The following is a 5,515-nucleotide window of genomic DNA, read 5'->3' as shown; positions in this document are numbered from 1 at the left end:
AATTATAAATGAAGTACTAGGAGTACTCTGTATATATAATAATAAAAATATTAAAAAAGACCTTGCTAATGATACAAGGAGTATTGAAGACATTGAGTTTAAATTGATTAATAGATAATTGATTACAAATAATAATAAAGTACTTTTTACAATGGTTTACAATTTCAATGGCGTACTTCTAAAAATAGTTTACAATAATAATAGATTTCTAGTAATAGTTACAGTTGATTATTTTGTATATTTAAAAATTAATTTATGTATTATTTATTTGTTTTAATGTATTAACAATATTATGTATGAAAATTTTAAATTCTGAGAGTACTTTGTTATTAGTTATTATTTCTAAAATATCAAATGATTTTATTATATTTTTGTCAGATACTCTATTGAAAGTACTTCTTTGTAAATTATATATAGGACATGAATGTAATAGATGATCGAGACTTTGGGTTGATTTTTCGTCACATGGACAGGCGTCAGTGGTGGTTATGTTGAATTTCTTCAAGTACTCCAAATGATATCCATGACCGCTGAGTACTTGCGTCAATTCGAACGTTGTTCCTGTTTTCTTGTGAAGTTTGAAGACATCATGTAATGTTGGAAAATGAGTTTTGAGGGTACTTCCTGTTGTTGAATTTAAGTATTGCTGGTTCCATTCGTTGATTGTTTGTTCTCGTATAATTTTCTTTAGAGTACTTAATGGCATATCTGTGTATATTGGTGCTTTGTGTGATAGTGTTGCGCTTTTAGCTAATAAGTCAGCGGTTTCGTTGCCTTCTCTTCCAACATGTGCTTTGGTCCAATAGAAGAGTACTTCTTTCGATTGTTGTTTTATAATATTGACAAGTAGTTGTATGTTGTGTATTTGAATATTGGTACTTCTGTTGCTTAGTGATTGTAATGCAGATCGAGAGTCAGAATATAAGCTAATATATTTAATATTTCTTCGTCTAGAGTACTCCAATGCCTTTTCTATTGCGCATAACTCGGCTTGAAATACAGAACAGTTATCTCCAAGTTTGTGTTTTTCATAATATTTTGGCGTACATTGTTCATAAACTTGGAATGCGCATCCAACTTTCCCATCGAGTTTACTACCATCTGTGTAGATTTTTATTTCATTTTGTTGAGTTACAGTTGTTGGTGTACTTGTATCATTGAATGTGATGGAAGTACGTTGACTTGGATGTTTTAACAAAGTAAATTTTAGTTTATGTTGTAAGTCGCAATCTGTATATTGTAGAGTACTTTCTCGTTTGGTATTTTCAATTTCAGCGATTTCTTTGATTTTAAGATCTAATGGTATAACGTTTGCCAATGCAAATGCTGTTGTGTATGATAGGGTATGGAATCCTTTACATATGCGTATAGCTATTGAACGCTGAAAAGAAAGAAGTTTCTTTTTGGAGTACTTTAATTTAAGCCCATCGATCCAAACACTACAACCGTACGTTATGGCTGGTTCCATAGCTCTTAAATAAATTATACGTATTATTTCAGAGTCCAGTCCCCAAGTAGGGGCGGCAACTCTCAAGAGTGATCTGTAGATTTTTGTACATTTATTTATAGCGTACTCTATATGTTTATTAAATTTTAGATCTTTATCTAATATTATTCCAAGTACTTTTATATGATTTTCATACTCAAGTACTTTGTTATCCATAATAATTGGTAAATTTTGTTGTCTTTGATTAAATGAAATTAATTTTGTTTTGTCCGCTCCAAACGTTAACTTAACCTTTTTGCCCCATTCGATTACTTCTTGAAGTACTTTTTCTGTTATACTTTTAAGTTGATTTTTGTCTTTATGATGAGTAATTAAGAGTACGTCATCTGCGAATGCTTGTATGTGAGTATTGGGTGGAAGTGTTTTTCTAAGTAATTCATCGATTATTATGTTCCAGAAAGTTGGCCCTCCGATAGAACCTTGGATGCAACCTTTTGTGAGTACTTTTGTAGCTGTTTTATTTCCATATTTAAGTAGTACTTTGCGGTCTTTAAAATAGTGCTTAATAAGTTCTAACGTGTTTTTTGGAGTACTTCATGAGTTCAACCCATGGATAACTGCTGGCCACCAAGCATTGTCAAAGGCAGCTTTGATGTCAAGGGAAATTGCAAGAACATATTCTTTCTTTGATTTAGCGTACTTGATGATGTTGAGAGCGTTCTCTACAGCGTCTATAGTTGATGTTTGTGGGGTAAAGCCGTACTGTTTATTAGATAATTCGTTTCTTTTATGTAAGTCCCATTGGATCCTCTTTATTATGACTCCTTCAAGTACTTTTCCGAAAACTGGTAATAATCCAATTGGTCGATGAGATGACAGGTCAGTGTAATTTTCTTTTCCAGGCTTTGGGAGTACTTTTACAAATGCTGTTTTCCAATCAGTGGGAAAGAGTTTTAAAGCATAGCATACGTTGAATAATTTTGTTACGATTCCTGGAAAAAGTACTGTGAACTTATGTATTATGTCTGAAGTTAAGTTATCAATTCCAGGTGCCTTCTTCGCATTCATATTTTGAAGTACTTCTATAATTTCTTCATATGTGATTGAGTTGTCATTTTGTTGATTTTTATAAGTTCCTTCAGATAAAGTACGCAGTATTTGTTGATCATGTGAATCATTTTGAATTGTATCGTCCGGATAGAAGTACTCAAGTAGTTCATTTGCAGATTCCTGAGCATCTTTTGTGAATTTTCCATTTACTTTGAAAGTACTTTTCAATTGTTTATTTGGGGCGTCTTTGAGTACTCTAAATATATTGCTCCATACGTCGTCTTTGTTTTGTTTAGAAATGTAGTGTTTCCAACTTTCAAGTGAATGTTTTTTAATTTGTTCCGTGTATTCCATTTGGAGAGTTGAGTACTCTTCTATTGCTTTGATTGGGTGCTTTCCTATTGCGTTTTGTAATCGGTGTTTGCTTTTAAGTAGTTTTTCTTTGAGTACGTTGAGTTCATCGGTCCACCAATGACAAAGTTTTTTATTGTGTTTTCGGATAGGTATAGAGTTATCACAGGCTTTTTGAATAGTACTTGTCAAATCACTTATGAAGTTATCTAAAGTATTTATGTTGTCGATGTTGTTTATGCGGTCTTCTTTAATGTTGTATAAATTTGAGTACTTTGAGCAATTCTTTTCAAATTTATCCCAGTTAGCGTACTTCGTTCGATATTTATGTGTTGAAGTACTTGTGTTGTCTATACACTCGTCAAGTATTATGTCATAACAAATTGCATTATGATCACTACTTGTAATAGCATTTGTATTTACATGCCAATTTATTATTTTTGAAGAGATATTTAGAGTACTTGCTGTTATATCGATTATTGATTGTATTAAGTTGTCTCCTCGAGTGGTTTGAAAAGTAGGTAAGTTGTCTTCATTAAGTACTTCCATGTCGTTTACTATAAAGAAGTTTTCAATCTTATTTCCATTGTCATCATTGTTGAGTACTTTAGTCCATGATAAGTGTTTTGCGTTTACGTCTCCTGCGATGATTAAGTACTTGCATGTTTTCTTGATTTCACTTAGAGTACTTAGCTTTGATGAGATGTCGGTGTTAGGTGGATTATATATTGAACAGAGTCGAATACTATATGTTTTTAGAAGTATGTCTATTGTTGTTATGTTTGAATTGGAGTACTTTGATTGGATTAAATATTTTATGTTAGGATTGAATATAAGTATTGCCGATTTGACGTCAGTGTCGGATTTTTGTTGTATGACTTCAATAGATTTTGGACAGCGTACTTCGCCAATGTTTGAAACGTACGGTTCTTGAACTAAGGCTATGTCGTAATTGTCTTTGTGATTTTGAATTAATTCGTTGAGTGTTGTTCTTTTTCGTTGTAAATTGCATTGGAGTACTTTGAGTTTGAGTTGTTTGGCGTTAGTATCCATAGTCGTTTGTTTCGGTGATTCGCTGAGTCATTCGATACACGTGAGGACAATTTATTGAAGACGCTGAGTGTGAAGTACTTTCATTTGTGTCAAATTTTATGTTGTTGTTGTGGCAATTTATACACTTTATTTTGTTTTTGTTGGTTAGGTGTGGACATTCCTTTCGTTTGTGTGATTCAGCGCAATGACCACAAGTATCGGTAGTTGAAGTACACTTAGCACTAGTGTGTCCGAAACCAAGACATTTGAAACATTGAACCAACGGTGAGAAGTCTTCGAAGTACACTCTTTGATGATGTAAGTTGAGTCTATTGATGTCTTTTATTGAAGAGTACACTTTGGGCGAAACTTCGAGTACGTAATTGATGAGTGAAGTACTTCTATTTTTGCGTTCAAATCTAATTTTGAGATGAGTACTTTGGTCGTCTAATTTTATTGATGACTCTATTTGTGAGTTCTGTTTTACAATGGCATCTATTATGTCGTCTTTTGGCGTTTCTTTGAGTACTCCTTTTAGTTGGATTAATGGATTCCTTTTGCGTGCGGGTTCGGATGAGAGTACTTTTGTTTTGTTCACTTCGTTGATTACTTTGTCCCTGTCTTCAGTACTTTCAAAGTCCAAGCGAATGGTGTTGTTTGAAAGACGAGTTTTGTTTGCAATACCGCATTTGAGTACTTTTGGATGGATGTTTGTTGTGAACTTTTTCCATACTTCTTCATGTTTGTCATTTTCGTTGTTTGATTTAATGATTGATGAGTACTTTGGTCTTTGTGGTTCTTCAGGTTTAGTTGTTTTCGGAGCGCTAAGTATTTTAGCCGTTGCTGAAGCGTACGATTTGGTTGAATTCTTAAGCGATTGTATTTCCTTTAACATGAAATTCTGATTTTCCATCAATGAAGACAGAGTACTGCCTATGTCTGTGGTTGTTGTGTTTCCGGCGTTTGTTTGCAAGTACGCGGTGACAGTTCGTAGTTGTTTTGCTGAGTGAAGTATGCTTTCTTTGATGTTTGTCTTGATGTTTCCAGACTCCGCTATATTATTCTCAATGTCCATAGCGATAGTCATGAGAGTACTTATAGCATCATTTAGTGATGAGACGCTTATGTCTTTTGTTGAAACTTTAGATGTTTTTGGAGCCATAATGAAGTACTTTATGTTATCAAAGAATATGATAATTATAGAGTACTTCAAAACATAAAAAATAAACACAATTTTAAGAGTACGGAGAAGAGCAGAAAAAAGCACAAGAAAAATGCGACTGATCTCTTTGGCAGTCAAACTGCAACTGGGTTAGGTTAGGTTAGGTTAGGTTAGGTTAGGTTAGGTTAGGTTAGGTTAGGTTAGGTTAGGTTAGGTTAGGTTAGGTTAGGTTAGGTTAGGTTAGGTTAGGTTAGGTTAGGTTAGGTTAGGTTAGGTTAGGTTAGGTTAGGTTAGGTTAGGTTAGGTTAGGTTAGGTTAGGTTAGGTTAGGTTAGGTTAGGTTAGGTTAGGTTAGGTTAGGTTAGGTTAGGTTAGGTTAGGTTAGGTTAGGTTAGGTTAGGTTAGGTTAGGTTAGGTTAGGTTAGGTTAGGTTAGGTTAGGTTAGGTTAGGTTAGGTTAGGTTAGGTTAGGTTA

Source organism: Oppia nitens, unplaced genomic scaffold, assembly GCF_028296485.1.
Source record: "Oppia nitens isolate AA-2021 unplaced genomic scaffold, nextdenovo-longstitch-racon4-pilon3 scaffold16_pilon_pilon_pilon, whole genome shotgun sequence".
In the NCBI taxonomy this organism is placed as follows: Eukaryota; Metazoa; Arthropoda; class Arachnida; order Sarcoptiformes; family Oppiidae; genus Oppia; species Oppia nitens.
This window is presented reverse-complemented; position numbering follows the sequence as displayed.